The 21,381-nt window shown below is 40.3% G+C and overlaps 1 protein-coding gene across 2 annotated transcripts in view; it reads right to left on the reverse strand.

The window, feature by feature from the left end:
* The window catches only part of KLHL6 (kelch like family member 6), an 815,903-nt gene that overhangs the window by 506,164 nt on the left and 288,358 nt on the right, over positions 1 to 21,381 (reverse strand). The gene's annotated exons all lie outside the window — the stretch shown is intronic.

Below are 21,381 nucleotides of genomic sequence, written 5' to 3' on the forward strand. Positions count from 1 at the left end.
CACATTAATTAGGAGTCCGACAAACATAAAATTCATTTATTCAGAGGGGAACTATAAAACATCTAGCAGGGTTCAAATTAAGTTAAGATCCACAGTACCAAAACATGGTTACGACATTGGCTAGGTAGAGAAGCGAGGCCTTTGAGTACAGTGTTAAGATGGCGCCCTGGTAACTAAGGAAAACGAGGACTATTGTGCAAGTCCGTCGTTCATTGCTAACACGCAAAGTTGTTTGGGGAAGTAGCGGAGCAGTTGATAAAAATAGACCGGGAGGAACACACAACGCAGCGATCAGCCGGAACCATTGATATACGAGATTAGGAATAGATACAGGTACGTAGGCAGCGTATTGAATGAGCAGCGCATATGATTTTAGACGGCTGGCGCGGGTCAATGACATTGTTGACTTTCGGTTTTGCAGATAAGAAAGGCACAGAGCAAGACAAGGTAAAAATACGGAGAGCTACTGCGACCCGTTTTTCCTTCTTTTAGTGATTGACTTGTGGTGACTAAGGAAGAGTTGTGGTTTATGTATTTCAGAGACGAAAGGCATTTCCAATTGAGGTAGGTTATTGATTCAAGAGGTTGGAATATGGCAGCAGTGTATAGCACACAGGAGCTAAGATCATTGTCGTTTATTTATTTATTTTTCAGAGCAACATTTGACAGTATAACTGGAGGTATGTAGGGTACATATTGGAGCATTAAAAACAATCGCATGTGTATCAGAATTAGTTACATATGGGTCCGCATTTGTTTTTATACAGAAAAGTAGTGGCAAGCACAAAGAACAGAATCACATAAGGCATAAAACTACAACAACCAGGTAGGCAAATTTCAAGGCCACATATTTAGAGAACCCCCCGTTAAACAAAAACACTTACACTATGTTTTCTCACTTTTTTCTCAGAGAGACTGCCCCTGAGGAAGGCACACATGAGTGCCGAAATGCATTGGGCTCATTTGAAAAATGTTGATCTAATATTGTAATATATGTGCCAAAAAACGTGTATCAATATGATGTGAAAATGTACTGTGAATTGTAGTTTGCAACTAAACAGACATGTGAATGTTGAATAATGATATGATAATTAGTCAGCAAAAAAAGCACACAAAAGAAATAAAAAGAAAATTTAAACAAACAAAAACAAGTGTGGTTCAAGCAGGATTAAAGGAATAAATTATAGAAAGCGCTAGGGCGCTAAGTGAACAGTGCGCGATTGGGTGGAAACTCCATTTCACCATAACTCGTTGAGGTATCAGGACTGACAATCCTTAACAATCGCGGCACCAGTGAATAAGAGTGCATAAGCAGATAAACACGGAGTGCTCCTACAACCCTTCAAAAAATAGTTTCTTATTCAGTCACAAGTAAGGAGGCACCCAACCACTCAAGATGCAATTCGAAACAATAACAGCAATCACGGACAATAGAGCTAACACATTGGCTTTCTCTAATGACCAAGCAGATCAAATGTATTCTCTCATAAAGGAAGTCAGAAACATGGACGCACACGGGGGGTCCATAAGTCAACAATTAAGACAACTGGAGTATATCACACGAAGACAATTAAACCAAAGGATGCATGCATCAACCCTTATCCAATATCACAAAGCCAAACGGATTCCAAGGGGCTTAAGGTTGTCAATAAAACCAATGTTGTTTCGATTCAACCTAAACACGAAGTTTATGGATAAATGGTATTGTATCCTTAACAAATGCTCGTTGGATTTAATACTACTTATAATTGAGGAACTTGCTAAAACTATAAGGGAACTAGAAGAAGAAATAAATATACTGAAAACAGAATTGGAGACAAGGATGGAGGTGGATTCTTGGAAAATCAGTCTAGAGGGAATCAATCGTAAACTTGAGACATACGAGAAGGAATTACAAGAGGGGAAGCTTCGCAAGTATAAACGGGACACCATAGATTACAAACTCAACGAGGTTTATACATGGGCAGATATTTATGCCCGTCGCAAGTTTGTCCCATCAAAAAGAACAACACCGGCCCAACATTCATCGGAAGAAAGTCTGGTCACTGACAAGGAGACATCAATTCAGAGAGGACCAGTTAGAGCAACACAGGAAGGAGAGATAATATCAGTCGACAGTAGTCAACATGCAACAACAAGTAGACACACAGCTTTTTTGTCACAGGACCAGGATCAAGGACAACCACCCACGACGCAAACAACACCATTCACAACAAACGCAAAACAAGGCGAGGAAGTGGCCGGCAAAGCATTACGGAGCGGACGGACAGTAGTCTAATAATAAACATCTCGTCCATAACATTAACAAAGCAACAAATAACAACGTTGAACAAAGGACTATCATTTGTGCCTACCACTCCAACCAATGAATTAGAAACTGAAGGTGCTTTTTTCCGGTTCATGAGAACACTGAAACTAAAACATTACTTTGGCAATGTGGTTGAACCTGCCGATGTCCAAATAGAATCAACAGACAAGCAATTCAGACCAAAAAGTGTATTTCAAGCTCCAACATCGCATAAAATGCTTGACACCTTTGAGATCATGGTGAAGAAGGATCTAAAGACATTGGATTACAAGAGGAAAAGATATAACAATTTGACAAAATATGAACAGCACATAATCACCAATCTGGCCAATGATGAAAGAGTAACAATACAAACAGCTGACAAGGGGGGAGCACTAGTGCTGATGGACACCTGGTATTATGAGCACAAAGTACAAGAACACGTCACGAACCAAGATACATATCTTCAGTTGCCTTCGGATCCTACTACAACACTTCAGAAAATGTTGGAAGGAATATTACAGACAGCTAAACTGAATGACATAGTGGATGATCAAACAGAGGCATTTCTAACAGTCAAAAATCCAAAAAGACCACATATATATATGATTCCAAAAATACACAAACATCCCACTAACCCACCGTTTAGACCGATAGTGGCAGGATGTGGATCTATTTTTGACCCCATAGGACAATACATTGACCACTACTTGCAAAAATTTGTTCAGCAGTGGGGTTCTTACATTAGAGATACAACTGATTTTTTGAACAAACTATCTTGGATAGAAGAAGGTTACCAAAATCATTGGATACTGTGCACCATTGATGTGGTGGCACTTTATACATCAATACCACATGCAGCAGGTCTGGAAGCTGTGGAATGGGCACTACTTAGATTGGATGACATACCCACAGAGAAAAAAATTGTCTTGTTACAGCTACTAAAATTTTGTCTCCACAATAGTTACTTTACATGGAAAGACACATTTTTTGCCCAATTGACTGGTACATCAATGGGCTTTGCTGGGGCCCCAGCGTATGCTAACATCTTCATGGCTCAGTTTGAGTCACAAAATTTGATGAGTCGGCATGAATGGTCACATGTCAAGTTTTATTGTCGTTTCATAGATGACATTTTTTTAATTTGGGACGACACTCAGGACAAATTAGAACACCTAATAACAGCTCTCAATCAGGTGGAGACAAGAATACAATTCACGCACAAGATAAGTAATGAAACGATTGACTTCCTAGATGTCAGAGTTACCAAGACCACAGATGGATTTGAAACAGAATTATACACAAAACCCACAGATCGCAACAGTGCCCTCAGTTACAAGAGTTTCCATCCGAGGAGTTTAATCAATAACTTACCATTATCCCAATTCATCCGCATAAAACGCATATGTTCCAATTCTCAAACATGTGTGGAGACCTTGAACAGACAAATGAAAAAATATGAAGAGAGAGGATACCCTAACAACATATTGCAAGAGCATATTGAGAAGGTAACAGCAATGGACAGAACGAAACTACTACAACCACGACCCAAATCACAACAAGACAGATTGGTATTTGTGACAAAATACACCACTCAATCATACAAAATTAGGAGCATCATCAACAAAAGGTGGGAGTTATTAACTCACGAACCAGATTTTCATGGATTATTTAAAGAATTGCCATTACACGCCTACACTAGAGGGCTAAATTTGAAGGAAAAACTGAAATTAAAACATCAACCAGAGAAAGGTCAAGCAGAGAAAGGAATGATACGGTGTCACAATTGCATCAATTGTAACAACGCAATTATTGGTGATATTTGCACACATCCAACGACTGGCAAGCAGATACGTTTAAGACACACAAGTGACTGCAACACACAAAACGTGGTGTACGGTATTAAGTGTCCATGTGGAAGAATGTACATCGGCAAGACCGAGCGCAAGATAAAAGTGCGAATATCAGAACATAAGAGTCGCATCAGAAACAACTCACTAACATCGCCATTGGTATTACATTGGATTCAAGAGAAACACAGTATCTCACAATTGAGATTTCAAATTTTGGAACATGTACCATTGAAACAAGGAGTAAACAATCACCAGAAATTACTGCAACGTGAAATATTCTGGATCAAATATTTACAGACCATGATGCCAACTGGTCTCAATGACAAGTATGACTTAGCGTGTTTTTTATAAAGATAATCAGGAATAATAAATCACAGAAGGTGGCATTGCTTTACATAAATAGGACCAAGTAAACAGCCATGTAACAACATATAAGAGAATCATGCAGTGTAACACTTGTGTACCCAGAAAATATGAGCAATGACTTTAATGATGTAGTACAACATGTGTGCACCTTGATAAATTGGCAATGATTTCATTGATATGACATCTCGAATAACCAATATGTGGAGAGGTTTCTAATACACACAAGAGATGACATTATGTCAACCTTAATGTTTGAGCATCGGACAGTAATTATCAAGCAAAGATTACTGTATTTAAACTGTTCAAGCGAATATTTGATAACATTCACCAAGTTGGATAAAGGACTGTGCAACAGTCCATTGTAAACACAAATGGTATCCAGTTTTTAGTAATACATCGTAGATTTCAGAAACACCACATTAATTAGGAGTCCGACAAACATAAAATTCATTTATTCAGAGGGGAACTATAAAACATCTAGCAGGGTTCAAATTAAGTTAAGATCCACAGTACCAAAACATGGTTACGACATTGGCTAGGTAGAGAAGCGAGGCCTTTGAGTACAGTGTTAAGATGGCGCCCTGGTAACTAAGGAAAACGAGGACTATTGTGCAAGTCCGTCGTTCATTGCTAACACGCAAAGTTGTTTGGGGAAGTAGCGGAGCAGTTGATAAAAATAGACCGGGAGGAACACACAACGCAGCGATCAGCCGGAACCATTGATATACGAGATTAGGAATAGATACAGGTACGTAGGCAGCGTATTGAATGAGCAGCGCATATGATTTTAGACGGCTGGCGCGGGTCAATGACATTGTTGACTTTCGGTTTTGCAGATAAGAAAGGCACAGAGCAAGACAAGGTAAAAATACGGAGAGCTACTGCGACCCGTTTTTCCTTCTTTTAGTGATTGACTTGTGGTGACTAAGGAAGAGTTGTGGTTTATGTATTTCAGAGACGAAAGGCATTTCCAATTGAGGTAGGTTATTGATTCAAGAGGTTGGAATATGGCAGCAGTGTATAGCACACAGGAGCTAAGATCATTGTCGTTTATTTATTTATTTTTCAGAGCAACATTTGACAGTATAACTGGAGGTATGTAGGGTACATATTGGAGCATTAAAAACAATCGCATGTGCATCAGAATTAGTTACATATGGGTCCGCATTTGTTTTTATACAGAAAAGTAGTGGCAAGCACAAAGAACAGAATCACATAAGGCATAAAACTACAACAACCAGGTAGGCAAATTTCAAGGCCACATATTTAGAGAACCCCCCGTTAAACAAAAACACTTACACTATGTTTTCTCACTTTTTTCTCAGAGAGACTGCCCCTGAGGAAGGCACACATGAGTGCCGAAATGCATTGGGCTCATTTGAAAAATGTTGATCTAATATTGTAATATATGTGCCAAAAAACGTGTATCAATATGATGTGAAAATGTACTGTGAATTGTAGTTTGCAACTAAACAGACATGTGAATGTTGAATAATGATATGATAATTAGTCAGCAAAAAAAGCACACAAAAGAAATAAAAAGAAAATTTAAACAAACAAAAACAAGTGTGGTTCAAGCAGGATTAAAGGAATAAATTATAGAAAGCGCTAGGGCGCTAAGTGAACAGTGCGCGATTGGGTGGAAACTCCATTTCACCATAACTCGTTGACCATAACAGTGCTGACATAGTTGACTGGTATAAAAGAGTAAAAGAGAAGAAGGACAAATGTTTGTAACTGTGAGCATGACCTTTGGATCGAAATGCGTAGGTGGAGTAGAGTGCTGTGTGCTGTAATGGCACTTGAATAATTAAAACCTGCTGAAACCATATCCTGGATGAGTGCGAGTCTAATTTCTTGGTGAGAAATCAATAATCAGGGGCAGCCCGTCCCTGTAACTCGCACCAGCTGTGGGAAGCGCGCCTTCTGTAATGGGAGTGCTTTGGTGAGCAAAAAAAAACAAAAACAATATATATATATATATATATATATATATATATATATATATATATTTCAAAGCAAACGTCCCTGAGTTTGGAGGAGCGAAGTTGATTGCTGAGCTGTAATAAATCGCCTTAACCATCCGAGAAGAGTGCGGTGTTCTTATTCATGTGTCTGAAGATATATATATATATATACACACACTGAAAAAAACAAAGGTTTTAGGGACGTTATAGTTAGTTGGACATTTCACTCATAAAAAACAGAGAAATTACCCCGTTATAGTTAGTTCAGCTAACTATAACACGCGCCACCGCAATGCACTGCTGATAACGTCACATATTACATCATTCATGACATGGTCAGTGACATCACTGATGACATCACTGATGACATCTCAAATTACATCACGGATGACATCACTGGTGACATCTTCCAGGTCACAATCTGATGCACCTCCTCACACCCTAATATAATCTTTGATACACCCCCTGTAAAATACAAAGTTCCATTTTCAAAACCATCAAGACACCAAAACCAGTTACTACAAACGCACTCACTAATTCCTAGGTCTACAGACACATGCACTCATTCACCCATACAACCATTCATACATGTAGTCACTGATCAATACAATACTATCATATACACTCATGCAGCTATACAGACACTGACACACCACCATTCATCCTACTCACTCATGCACTCATCGTAGTCAGTCATGGAAAGACTGAATCATAGTTCCATTTACTCACCTACACAGTTATACACACACACCTCATTTATTCATACAGATACTAACGCATACTGACTCTCTTATATAATCACTAATACAAGTATACACTGATCCATACAGCCAGTCTCACAATCACTAACTCTCACATATAGTCATTTATATACGCCAACTCTCACATACACTGCCTTTTACATATGTAGGTACTTGGACATGTACCACTGAGACATACAACCTTTCACCAACACATCCATACACACACTCACCCGCCTATACAGCTGTTTCCACATACACTCCTAAACTTATACACCCAGTGAATCCACCACTCACATATCTATGCACAGTCACACACCTCCCACCCACCCCCACACACACTCAGTCTTCCATACAAATACTCAGACAACCAGTCAATAACACATATAGGCACTCATGTAACTCCTGACAAACACACGCAGCAGCTTACACAAAAACAGACATACTGATACAGACATTCAGGCGGTTTAGTCACTAACCCATGTATTCAGTAAGACACATTTAATCACTCACTTATACAGTCAGTCATGCACCTGCTAAATCCTTCATCCAGACACTTATACATCCAGTTATTCTTCAATACACCTTGGCATATATATAAAACATATTTAAACTTTACAGAAACACACATTCACTGGATGATGTCATGAATGATGTAATTTGAGATGTCATCAGTGATGTCACTGACCATGTCATGAATGATGTAATATGTGACGTCATCAGCAGTGCATTGCGAGGGCGCGAGTTATAGTTATCTGAACTAACTATAACAGGGGAATTTCTCTGGTTTTGTACGAGTGAAATGTCCAACTAATTATAACTTCCCTGAAACCTATGCTTTTTTCAGTGAATTTCTAAGGTTTTTTAAATACTAATTTCTAACTATAACGTGCCTGAAACCTTTGGTTTTCTCAGTGAATTTGAATGTTTTTTTAAATGCTAATTTCTAAGTAAAACGTCTGTAAAACCTATGTTTTTTTCAGTGAAAATATATATTGGCTCGCAGCGGGAGAGCTATGGGACGTCGGGCCTGCTAGCAGAGACACACCTACGAGCTAACCGGATTTCACTCGCACAAAACCAGAGAAATTTGGCCGTTATAGTTAGTTCAGCTAGCTGTAACTCACGCACCCGCAAGGCACTGCTAATGATGTCACATATTACATCATTCATGACATGGTCAGTGACATCACTGATGACATCACTGACATCTCAAATTACATCACTGATGACATCATCCAGTGACTGTGTGTTTCTGTAAAGTTTAAATGTGTTATATATATATATTATATATATATATATATATATATATATATATATATATATATATATATATATATATATATATATATATATATATATATATATATATATATATATATATATATATATATATATATATATATATATACACCAAGGTGTATTGAAGAATGAGTGGGTGTATAAGTGTCTGAATGGATAATTTAGTAAGTGTGTGACTGACTTTATAAGTGAGTGATTAAATGTGTCTTACTGAATGCATGGGTTAGTGACTGATACAAACATTCACACAGTTGAGTTTCTCAGTTGGTGTGTAAGCAGTTGCATGGGTTGGTGAGTAGCTAAATGAGTGTCTATATGGGTTATTGATTGGTTGTCTGAGTATCTGTATGGGTGCCTGAGTGTCTTTGTATGTGGGTGGGGGATGTGTGACTTTGTGCATAGATGTGTGAGTGGGTGATTCACTGTGTGTATAGGTTCAAGAGTACATCTGTGAAGGGCTGTATGGGTGGATGAGTGTATGTATGGGTGTGTTGGTGAGTGTTTGGATTTTTCAGTGGTACATGTGTGAGTAACTGCATATGTAAGGGGCAGTATATGTGAGTGTTGGAGTATATAAATGACTATATGTGAGTGAGTGATTGTGAGATTGGCTGTATGGACGAGTGTGTGCTTGTATTAGTTATTGTATAAGTATATGTTAGTAAATATTTGAATAAGTGGGGTGGTGTATGTATAACTGTATAGGTGAGTAAATGGGAGTGTGATTGATTCTTTACATGAATGACTATGTGTGTAAGTAACTCTATGGATGAGTGGCGGTGTGTGAGTGTCTGTATAGGTATGTGAGTGCATATGATAGTGCCGTATTCATGGTTGACTGCATGTATGGGTGACTGCATGGGTGAACGAGTAGATGTGTGTCGATCTAGGAATCAGTAAGTGGGTATGTAGTAACTAGTATTGGTGTGTCTATGATTTTGAAAATAGTAGTCTGTATTTTAGAGTGGGTGTATCAAAGGTTATATTCCGGTATGAGGAGGTGCATCCGACTATCAAATGGATGATGTCATCAGTGATATCACCAGTGATGTCATTTGAGATGTCAATGATGTCATCAGTTATGTCACTTACCATATCATGAATGATGTAAAATGTGCTGTCATCAGAAGTGCATTGCAGGGGTGCAAGCTATAGTTAGCTGAACTAACTATAACAGCCGAATTTCTCTGGTTTTGTACGAGTGAAATGTCCAACTAACTATAACGTCCCTGAAACCTGTGTTTTTTTCAGTGAATTTCTAAGGTTTTTTAAATGCGAATTTCTAACTGCAACGTCCCTGAAACCTATGGTTTTTTCAGTGAACTTCTAAGGTTTTTTAAATGCTAATTCCTAACTTTAATGTCCCTGAACCCTATGGTTTTTTAAATGAATTTCAAAGTTTTTTTTAATGCTAATTTCTAACTATAACATCCCTGAAACCTGTGGTTTTTACAGGGAAAAAACTATATAAATATATATATATATTCTATGCGTAACATGTTTATAGTTCACTGCATAGATGTTATAGAAGTTAATTGATTAGATGCTTATGTGTCTCTGTTTTATTTATTTATCATACTATGTATATATTATAACTATTTAATCTACAAGTGACTTTGGAGGAGGTCGAGGAGGCATTGCAACAGAGTGCTGGGGGCAAGGCACCAGGCTCGATGGAGTGCCTATAGATCTTTTAAAACATACCTGACATTTTGGGCTCTACTATTATTAAATGTTTTTAATAGCCTTGCCAGTGCTCCCATTCCAGAATCTTGGTCAACATTGATCATAGTCCCAATTTTTAAAAAAGGGGACCATTCTCTGCCCAGTTGTTACAGGCAATTTCTTTAATAGATACCACTTTAAAAATACTGGGTAGAGTTTTATACAAACTTATCCATGACTGGGCACAAGAAAATGCAATATTGCATCCCAGCCAGTATGGTTTTAGACCTAAAGTGGGCACTATCGAGCAGTGCCTACATTTTAAATTAATTATAGGCAAATACACTGTGGCAAAAAGCTCCCCTATGTACCTAGTGTTTATGGACTTGTCAACAGCAATTGACAGTGTTAATCATTCCAAGCTATGGTCTATCATAATCTCTTGTGGCTTAGTCAAAGCACTAGTTCACTTTCTAGCATATTTGCACAGAGGGATGAAAGCCAGTGTTAGGATTAATATCAAGAGAGAGGTTTCAAAAGATGTTTGTATAATGAGAGGAGTGAGACAAGGCTGTGTTTTAGCCCCCCTTTTATTCATTTTATATATTAATGACCTCCACAGTTTTTTATCTACTATTACAGTCAAGGTGCCCTTGATTAGAACTCTGCCACTACCAGTTCTGCTGTATGCAGATGACTCTGGGTTGATGGCACGCACACCAAGGGCCCTCTCTCTCTTGATGAACGGTTTCATTAAATTCAAGGCATCATTAGATTTGCAGACAAATTTTTCCAAATCTTTTATTATGTCTTGCGGCCCCAAGAAATATAAAACACACTCATTGAAGGCAGGCAAACAAATACTAGTAAGCACAGGCACTTTTACTTACTTAGGCTTGACTTTTAACGACTGTGTCTCTTGGAAAACACATATAGCTAACAGCGGAAATAAACTGTCCAGAGCCACAGGCTCGCCACTTAGCCTTCCACGCCCTAGGAAGGGGAATGTTTTAACCCCCTTACTGCAGATTTATAGATTACAATGTCTGCCGGCGGCGACCTATGGGGCAGAAGTCTGGTGGATAGAGAGTAGTCCCTCAGCACAGACAGCGGAAAACAGATTCTGCAGAAGGGTGTTAAGAGCACCGATCTCTAGCTCCAGTTTTATTTGCCACATAGGCCTCCCCTTTGTTGAGCATTACATCAGTGCCCGCCCTTTGCTTTTTTGGCATGCTATTTGGCAAAACACCGTGGGAGCACTAACAAAAGATATCATAAAGGATTGCCTTGCATGTGACAATGGGAGGAAAATCCTGTGGTTAAAATATATCGAATCTTGTTTGTCCAAAATTGGCCTTAATCAACTATATGAAAATCCTGAGGGCCCTCACCTTGTTACTAAGAAACAGCTGCAGGCGCGCTGTTATGAAAATGTGCAGGAAGAGAGAATAAAAAGGGAGACAGCATAAACAAGAGTATTGGACTACCTTACTAGAAATCAGGGACGAGTTGGAACACCTCAAAATGTTTTGACTGGTAATACGAGTGATTGGGAGCGCAGTTTATTGTTTCGCCTTAGAGAAGGCACCATAAAATATTCATTAAACTTCCCATTAGGCTTCCAAGCCAACTTAGACACCTGTCCTTTCCCTGTGATGGGAAATCCGGGCAATCAATGCCGCACTTTTTATTCTTTTGTAGTTTTCATCTTGCATATACTAAGTGTTTTCTCCTTCCTTTGATTACGATCTGTCATTTTAGCAATTGCAGAGAATCTAATGAGGCATTTTATTTATTTATTTGAAAAGTTTTATATAGCGCTGGCTAGACCCGGAGGCATCAGAGCGCTTTACATGAGGACGAGCATTGTTTCAGAGCATAGTTATCAGTTAACAAAGTTACAAGTTACACATTTTCAGAGCGTAGTTATAAGTTGCTGGAGTGTAGTTACATGCTTTAAAATATATACGTAAGGGAATAAGAAGGCAAGGGAAGAGATTCAGGGGAGAGATGGGAGAAGCAGGGGAGGTAGACAAAGAATGGAAGAAGGAAAGAGGTGGGGGAGGGTAAAGGAAAACACAAATCGGGAGATGGGGAAAAACTGTGTCCAAACGTCCGGTGGGCAGTGATCCCAGTCGGAATGGTGTAATTCCCACACCTCCACTGAGTGTGGTTCCCTTTACACTGTGGACTCTCTCAAAGGGTTCTCTGAGACTCCAGGGCAAAAATACTGGATCCCTCCCCGACAAGGGGAGAGGGAGTGCTTTGGCAAGGGACGCCATTCCGACACCTCCGCTGTGTGTGGCTCCCTTAATGCTGTGGACTCTCTCAGGGGGGTCACTGAGATTCCAGGGTAAAAATGCTGGATCCCTCCCCAACAAGGGGAGAAGGAGTGCTTTGGTACAGGGCACACACCATGGTGGTAACTTTAGGGATAAAGGTGTATTGCGTGGTGAAACAGTTTTAGAGTCCGCCCATGGGGCATAGTCAGAGTTCAATCAGAAGATTCCATCCTTGTGGGGGAAAGATTATTTGATTCTGTGTTCAGTAGATTTTGCCTCCGACACCATTTCACATAGAGGATTTTGTGTTAAGGTTAAAACATACAGGTTGTGGCTATCTTCAGGACAGGCAGAGCGTTCGAAGAAAAGTCGCACCTGGAAAATAACAATAAATTGTGGATTGTTCCACTGAAGGGTTAGCCTCAGCATTAATTTCAGGATTTTGAGAGGTGAGGGGATATTTTTCCGTGGTATGTGATCAGGGAGATCAGGCAACACGGTGATCAGATAGGAGCAGAGGGGGCTGGGGCTCATTGTAGTGTGCCCTGTTGCAGCCGGGAAGGCAAAAGGACCCCAGCGGCGCTGATTTGCATGGGGTGAAGGACACTTTCATAGGACCAGGTGAGCCTGCTGCTATCTTCTCTTCTTGGTTTAAATCTGTGTGGTTTAAATCTATGCACCCAATATAAAGCCTGGGCAATATTTCATTGACCTCCCATGCATGAATTGGAAGGGCGTTAGAGAGGGCCCCGGAGCCTCACTCCTCCCTGCCAGGAAAGGTTTAGTGCCTACCAGACTCCCAGGAGCCAGATGATGTGGGTCAAGGCCCCACAGGACGCGTCAGTGGTCGCACTATTTGGTGAGGATCTGCTCCGTTTTTTTAGTCCTGCTCCCGGCAGCAAGTGTTCTATACTGCAGGAAGTTCAAATCTCCAATTGCTGGCCATCATTCATTGGTTAAGATGCACTTCGTAGACTCCTTAAAACTTATCTTTTCACTACCACCCATTAACATGCCATGTCCTCTGTTTGCCTGGTCCTAGCGCTATGAGGCCTCAGGGTAATAGTGCGCTATATAAAACCAATTTCCTTAATTCATTCATTCACTTGAAAAATTAGACCCAACATACACAGAAGGGTGTTTGCTGGGTAAAGTGCAGCTCCGCAGGATATATAATCCAAGTCCAGGGTCCACAGAGTGCCCTGCCGAAGCCCCGGTGTCCCAGGAATTCTCAGCAGAGGAGAGGCCGCAGACACAGTACGTGGGCCCCTCCCCCACCAGCTGAGTCCGCCGCGTCACCAAGTCTTCCGCGAGGGCAGTCTTCCCTGACGGGGCATCAATCGGCAGCGCGGTACTTTGGGAATGGTGACGGGGGCCCCCACAGGTAGCCAGACAGCGGCACTGTCGAGGCTGGATCCCACGGTAACGCAGCTTCCAATTCTACGATCTCCAGGCATAGGCTTGATATCCTCTAGACGCCATCTTGGCTCTAGGTCACCCAATGGTGTTTAGGTTCGTTTCTCAGCTCACCAATGGTTAGAAAAGGCGATGTTGAGTTCTGCGAGCGCCTCTGACATTCCGATTGCCGGATTTTCACTTTTGGTGAGTTTTTAGTGCAGCGAAACGCTGCTCAGGGTTCTTGTGCGCGGGTCGACCACGGAGCTTCAGCTCCAAGTTTCTCCAAATTTCTCCGATTAGAAAATGAGGATATTATTAACTGTGTTAAGCTGTTTTTGAAAGTCGCAGTGCAGGCACGAAAATCTATGTCTGCATTGGAAATTGAGTCTGCTCAAGAGTTTGCATTTGCACTTTAAAATCTGCTCTGATATGCACTGTGCTGTTTTTAACATATTTTTATCACAATTTTATTCTGTACTTTTATGGCTCAAAGATCTGAACTGAATAAAGAATTTGTTGATTGATTGATAATCTAAGTGCTTCACTATTGAAATATTGAGGAAACAATGACATGAAATTGAGTTGATATAATACAACTCTAAATCTCAATATATTATCTTCCTTGTACATGTATAGCCTTTCTATGAAGTCATGTATCTATGTTTATTACTTTACTCCTACTGTGGAAGGATGAAAGAAACAGTGACCCCCCCCCCTTTCCCCCCCCAAAAAAAACTTTTTGCTCTTTCCAATGCACTATTCTCTCAGGCTATAACTCTCTCAATATATCCTTTACCTCCGCTCTCGGACTTATCTCAAACCTCATTCTACTAATATAATGTCCAAAATAACCCTTTCTAGACTCCTCTTTCCCTCCTGGATCAAACCAACCCTCATTGTACTACTATGGTCTCCTAAAAAACCCTTTCTAAATTGCTCCCTCATGTATCCCTCCTTTGACTCATCACAAACCTTATTTTACTACTTTGACACCAACGCAGGGCCAACTTTCCGCACATACCACAATTTTCTTGGGTAGCTGGCTGGGGTGAGACTCAGTCCCCCAGCATTCTGTGTGGTGTGGGATACAGGGTCAGCCCTCCCAATGCTGTAAAGGCAACAGCACATTCCCACAGCGCAGGGCTGTCCGAGACCCGTTCACTCCGCACATATCACATATTTCCTCGGCAGCTGGCTAGGTGGGACTCGGTCCCCCAGTATTCCATGTGGTACGCATCGCCGGTCAGCATTCCTGATGCGTAAAGGTAACACCACACTCTTGAAGCACGTGTAGGCCTGCTAGGCACACCTGTGGCACATCCACTTTGTGACCGCACTGCGGCCTCCATTAAATAGGTCCTGAGAGGGGGCGGCCCACTGGCAGTTGGTAAGAGGTAGCGGTAGCGGCGGGAGCAGTGGGAGTGGCAGGAGAGGTTGTAGAGGTGGGAAATCGAGTGGCAGGGCGGCTGGTTTGCAGTGCAATGGCCAGAACAGTACAAACACAAAAGGCACAATGTGACACAAAACCAGACACAGAATCAATAGAAACAGGTACAGATAACAAAATATTGGGGAGAGAAAACAAAAGGCGCACAGTCAGAAGCGTAGAGTGAAAGATATGGCGGGCACAGACAAGGCATAGATAACAGAACAATGGGGAGAGAAAAGTAAAAAGGGCCCACAATCAGAGGTACAGAGTTAAAAACTGGCACAGAGCAGGCACAAATAACAGAATAATGAGACACAGAGGTCCGCAGAAAGCCTCATGCAAACAGTTGACGCGGGGAGCATACTCGCTATATACAGAATCCTGATGGAGACTCACTACTGGCCTCTTAATCATTTTTTGGTATAGACCAGGCCAAAATTGTATGATCTGTAATGGCTTTTATCATTCCTCAGAAATGCGAATTTCCATAGTATGCAGTTGTTAGACTTGCACCTTGCACTAGCACTTTCAAATTGGCACAAGATGATGATAATTGTAATTATTGGTTTTAATTCTCTTTTTATCTACATGTATCATATTATGAATGTTTAAAAATGTATGATGTACATATTTTATGATCCAAGTGATCGAAATAAAGATTGAAATGAATGAATGATTGATAATCTAAGTGCTTCACTATTGAAATATTGAGGAAACAATGACATGAAAAAAAAGCATTGAGTTATACAAATATACAAATAAATTAGCTTCAAGACAGCAACAATTCAAAGTCTGAGTTGATATAATACAACTCTAGATCTCAATATATTATCTTCCTTGTACATGTATAGCCTTTCTATGAAGTCATGTATCTATGTTAATTACTTTACTCCTACTGTGGAAGGATGAAAGAAACAGTGAACCCCCCCCCCCTTCCCCCCCCCAAAAAAAAATCAATAGAAACAGGTACAGATAACAAAATATTGGGGAGAGAAAACAAAAGGCGCACAGTCAGAAGCGTAGAGTGAAAGATATGGCGGGCACAGACCAGGCATAGATAACAGAACAATGGGGAGAGAAAAGTAAAAAGGGCCCACAATCAGAGGTACAGAGTTAAAAACTGGCACAGAGCAGGCACAAATAACAGAATAATGAGACACAGAGGTCCGCAGAAAGCCTCATGCGAACAGCTGACGCGGGGAGCTATGAGAAGCTAGATAACTGGCACAGGACCAGTTTATTAAATAATTGTATGAAAATATGTTTGTCATTTTGGGAGGACGATGAAATTATTTTATGCAAAGTGGTATGGCATTACAAGGTTTGAAGAACATTACTATAATAAACGTAGTCCATGTATTCAGAAAGTGATTTGTAAAATATTGTTCATGAACAATAAGGCATATGTTTTTCATTGGTAAAATCACTTAGCAGACCCCCCTTTCAAGAATTAAAGAAATCAACCTTAGGGGCATACATAGAGTTGTGAAGTCTGAAATGGAAATTTGATGGCACAAAACACCCTCCTGGGTAGCTGGATAGGGTCATTTGAGATGTCTTTCCTACCTAGAACCCTTTGAGTCATTCTGGTGCTAACTTTTTTTAAGAGAATGGACAACTTAGAAGATTTTCAAAGACTATGTCCCGGCTTTATATAGAAACAAAGAAGACTTTGATTGCTCATTGCAGCCCAAAGCATGGGACTGGGAGTTGCCAAATTACTTAAGTATTAGGAAGCCGCACACTTATGTTACCTTATGGAGTGGATAATATGATTGTGATTATCTCCGTGCTCTCCTACAGTTTTTTGATTGTCGTTAAATTGGTTCTTTGTGGCGCTATCCTTGTTACACTTTACCTATCAGTGCCTTCAAATAGTAAGGGAGTTAGTGGTCATCGGATCCCTAAGGACGCGCTCCTTTAACATGAAACCTGCGTGGTTTCTTCACACATTTGTAAACTTTCAATAGGCGTTTAAATTTCCATTTTTATAAATCAGTGAATCTTCAATAATAAAGAATCCATTTGTGATTTTCGAGATTCAATATTTTATTTTCCAAAATATAAGGTCATTCATTGCAATCATGAATAGTTCATCACATTACATCATGCCCAATGCATTTCGGGTTGAAAAGAGAAAACCCTTTGTCAGGGGCCTGTGAATGAAAACATACAGGACCTTAGCATTCAAAGCAAAAATACATCATGTAAATATAAGGAATTACAGTACACGCTATAATATGCATTTGTGCTTATGGTTATCACACCAAAAACATTTTGCAGACATTCTAACAGGATTAGTGATATGAACTCCATAGCCAAACATTTTGTGAAGGAAATAGAAAACGACAGTTTAAGCAAAAGTAGGATCACTAAAAGAAACCATACGGCAGAAAATTAAGAAGCCAGTACTACCATACGCTATATTGGTAAATAAGCAGTCAGACAGAAAGCAGAAGAACTGGGTGAACAAAAGGATAACTTACTGCATGTAACACGAGAGCGGTCATGGCGGTCCGAACGCGCAAGCGGTGGGATGGCCAGTGAACCAATCATAGAAGATTTTATAGTGTAGTGATAGAGTCACATGACGGCAAAATGTGTTGAGTGCTGGCTCGCTAAAGTGGAACGGGTCAAATAACACAGAGTAAAAGAACCGTGTATATTGGACGCATTAAGGAATCGTGAGAGGCAGGATATAAAATACAAAATACAAGTTGAAGAAGAGACGCCGAGGGTGTTGCCGTAGCAACTACAATCTGGGATCTGATAGGAAGAAAGTTCCGATCACGTGATATGTGAAAAAAATCAGGAAATGGATACTACGGAAACACCCTCGGCGTCTCTTCTTCAACTTGTATTTTGTATTTTATATCCTGCCTCTCACGATTCCTTAATGCGTCCAATATACACGGTTCTTTTACTCTGTGTTATTTGACCCGTTCCACTTTAGTGAGCAAGCACTCAACACATTTTGCCGTCATGTGACTCTATCACTACACTATAAAATCTTCTATGATTGGTTCACTGGCCATCCCACCTCTTCTGCGTTCGGACCGCCGTGACCGCTCTCGTGTTACATGCAGTAAGTTATCCTTTTGTTCACCCAGTTCTTTTGCTTTCTGTCTGACTGCTTATTTACCAATATAGCGTATGGTAGTACTGGCTTCTTAATTTTCTGCCGTATGGTTTCTTTTAGTGATCCTACTTTTGCTTAAACTGTCGTTTTCTATTTCCTTCACAAAATGTTTGGCTATGGAGTTCATATCACTAATCCTGTTAGAATGTCTGCAAAATGTTTTGGTGTGATAACCATAAGCACAAATGCATATTATAGCGTGTACTGTAATTCCTTATATTTACATGATTTATTTTTGCTTTGAATGCTAAGGTCCTGTATGTTTTCATTCACAGGCCCCTGACAAAGGGTTTTCTCTTTTCAACCCGAAATGCATTGGGCATGATGTAATGTGATGAACTATTCATGATTGCAATGAATGACCTTATATTTTGGAAAATAACATATTGAATCTCGAAAATCACAAATGGATTCTTTATTATTGAAGATTCACTGATTTATAAAAATGGAAATTTAAACGCCTATTGAAAGGTTACAAATGTGTGAAGAAACCACGCAGGTTTCATGTTAAAGGAGCGCGTCCTTCGTGATCCGATGACCACTAACTCCCTTACCTTATGGAGTGGAACCAGAAAGAGAAGGAGGAAGGCTGGTGCACGATTGACCCCATGTACTGTGGTTAGCCAGTGTGAAAGGATCCATAGACCCCACTGGCTCATGGAGACCCTAAGTTATACATTCACCAATAACCAGTGCAATGCTGAGAATGTACAACTACATACGTACTCGATGTGGAATAAAAAATATACTCATCCCCATTCTTACCACAATGGAGATAATAGAGACTTTACACCTAGCATAGAGAGGCAAGCTTTTGGGGGTTGGAGATATAGGGGTTTTCTAATGACTAGAACTTTGTTCTGTGGTGTTGGAGGAAATAAAACATATGAGCTGGTAAAAGAGGGCTCTGGGAGGTTGGAGAATGAAAGATTTAGATTCCTGCACGGATAGCTATAGGTGCTACACGCATAGATGAAAGAAGGGGCCATGAACTTTCTCAGCCCCTTTGAGAAACTCTGTCTCGATTATAGCAACAACAACTATGCTGTTTTGTACTGTTATCAAATTCTAAATAGCTTGCAGAAGACAGAAAATCTCCCATTTCAGAGAGTATGGGAAAAGGAACACAGGATAACCCTAGATGCACACCAAAGGGAAATATCCTAACCAGAATGAATATTTTGATGGGTCATGGCGGAAAGAGAAACCCTCTTCAAAACCATACACTGCTGGCATTAACACCAGCTAGGCGGAAACATGGGTCATCCATGGAGGCAGATCATGTTGGAGAGGTACACTAACATTTGTCCTGTGGTCTTACCCTTGTCTAGCACTCTTCTTAGAGGAAGTGGTGAGGGTGGTCTCTAGGACATTGAAGAAGCCACAAGTTCACAATAAGCAAAATGTCTGCCAATCATACATCTGAGCAGCCCCTTTCTATCAATCTATCCATCCACACTAGAAAAGTAAAAAGCATATCACACATATTATTAGTGTCAAAAGAGTCCATCCTGCCCTGTTGGGGATCTTACCTGCTTGTTAGAGGTGTCTTGTAGTTACAGATATATTGGTGGATCTTCGGAATGGACAAGATGATGAAGGCAGCACGGGGAAAGGAATGGGGCATTAGGAAGCAGCAGAGCAATTTTATAGACTGCCTTAGACACTATACTTTGGTGCTGTTGTTGGCTAAAGTGAGATGGCATATGGATAGTTTAATATTCATGCAGTCTTTGGGCTCACCTGAAATCTGTTCTGCAGTCTTAAATTTTATAAAATCAGTGTTTTACATTAGGAAGAGATATGAATTTTAAGAGGTATTTTTCAATGTTTTTGATATGACTTAGTCCATCTGACTTGTTTTTTAAAAAATATTTAACCTTGAATTGTTATTTGAAAATTGGGTATTGTTTACGATTTAGTGCTAGATGACATTGTTGTATCTATTTTTTTCATTTTATGTGTGCTTTTATGGCCTTCGGCCGAATACAGTATACTTTGACTTGACTTGACTGCCTAAACAAAGATCTAAAAGACCTATGATGCCCTAAGAAATTTCTAATGTTGTGCATTCTAGAAGAGACTGTTGTGGATCTTTAGGCAAAGGGAGGGGTTGTGTCACTTAATGCGAACATGGGATTATTGGCCAGGTGTACGACCTTGACAATTTGTGACTCGCAAATTGCGACTCGCAAAATGCCATGTACAACAATGTCTGAGACACTGTTTGCAATTCCCAATGGGGTCACAAATTGTGTACCTCATGATTATTCATGAGGCACTCAAAATTTGCAACCCCATTGGGGATGGCTGGCCCTCCCGGGGATGGTGGCCTGCTCGGCTCAACAGACCTTCATGTCTGGGACTGCTTTTAAATAAAAGTTTTTGTTTTTTTTAAAGGAAACCGGGATGCATTGAAAAAAAGAAGATGAAATGTTTTCGTTTAATTTTTTAAGGGCAAACAGTGGTCCCTGGGACCACTGCCTGCCCCTAAAATATATTTACACCTGCATTTGCAATGGGGAAGGGGTCCCCTGGTGACCCTTTCCCATTTGCGGGTGCAGTACCACCCTCTTGTAGAGGGCGGTAAATTGCAAGTGTTTAGCGACCGCAATTGCGGTCACAAACCATTCATACATGAGGTAGAGAGTCGCTATTATGAAGGGACGCCCTTGAAACACCCCTTCCTAATAGCGAGTCGCAATTCCTATTTAGTGAGTCACAAATAAATTGCGACTCGCTAAATAGGAATTGTACATGGTCTATTCATTTTGGCATGCGCAAATGGGGCGCTAACCCGTTTGCGCATGCAATTTATGGTCGTACATCTCGCCCTATGTTAATCGCTTAAACAAGTTAACTCTTTTGAGAAAGGGTGGAAATGCCTTGACAGTACATTGAGTTTAAAGAGAAAGATGACAGGGAAGCATTTCCTGAGTCTGAAGCCAAGTAA

The sequence above is a fragment of the Lissotriton helveticus genome, chromosome 11 (genome assembly GCF_964261635.1).
Source record: "Lissotriton helveticus chromosome 11, aLisHel1.1, whole genome shotgun sequence".
NCBI classification, from domain to species: Eukaryota; Metazoa; Chordata; class Amphibia; order Caudata; family Salamandridae; genus Lissotriton; species Lissotriton helveticus.